This window comes from Octopus bimaculoides, chromosome 3 (assembly GCF_001194135.2).
Source record: "Octopus bimaculoides isolate UCB-OBI-ISO-001 chromosome 3, ASM119413v2, whole genome shotgun sequence".
Lineage (NCBI taxonomy): Eukaryota > Metazoa > Mollusca > Cephalopoda > Octopoda > Octopodidae > Octopus > Octopus bimaculoides.
In genome coordinates, this window is record NC_068983.1 from 51,702,172 (window position 1) to 51,702,872 (window position 701).

Consider the following 701-nt stretch of genomic DNA (forward strand, 5'->3'; position numbering starts at 1 on the left):
AATATTTCTAAATCTCTCAGAGAGATTTAAGCAGTAGTGGAGCGACAAAGTTGTAGTATATTGTCAACTTAATGTGACAATCCCAATAAGGGAATACACTGCTGCTGTTTAGCCCTAGGAAGCTGGACCGCTTCCTGTCGGCCTTGACACAATTACTGTGTCCTTAAGTTTGTGAAGGGGAGACAAGCTCCCCCACCCAGCCTAGCCAGCATTGAGGGACATGTTTCTGAGTCTTTGCTCGTCATCAGCCTGAAGTAGCTTGCCAGCTGGATAGAGAGTCCTGTTTCTCCTTCACAAACTTATGTAAATCATAGGACACAGTAATTGTGTCAAGGCGGACAGGAAGCGGTCCAGATTCCTAGGGCTAAACAGCAGTAGTGTATTCCCTTATTGGGATTGTCACATTAAGTTGACAATATACTACAACTTTGTCGCTCCACTACTGCTTAAATCTCTCTGAGAGATTTAGAAATATTATATTTCTAATTTTGCTGATCAGTGAATGAACTTCACTATGATTTACATAGGTTTGTGAAGGAGAAACAGGCATCTCTATCCAGCCGGTAATCTACTCCAGGCTCGTCGTACTGATTTGAATTGCTTCTGCCTAGTTTAGTGAGTTGTTTCTGTCCTTTTTGTTGCTGTTTGGTGTGATTTTTGTCAAGTTTCAACTGTTGTTCCTGTTAAATTGCGCCCTGCGG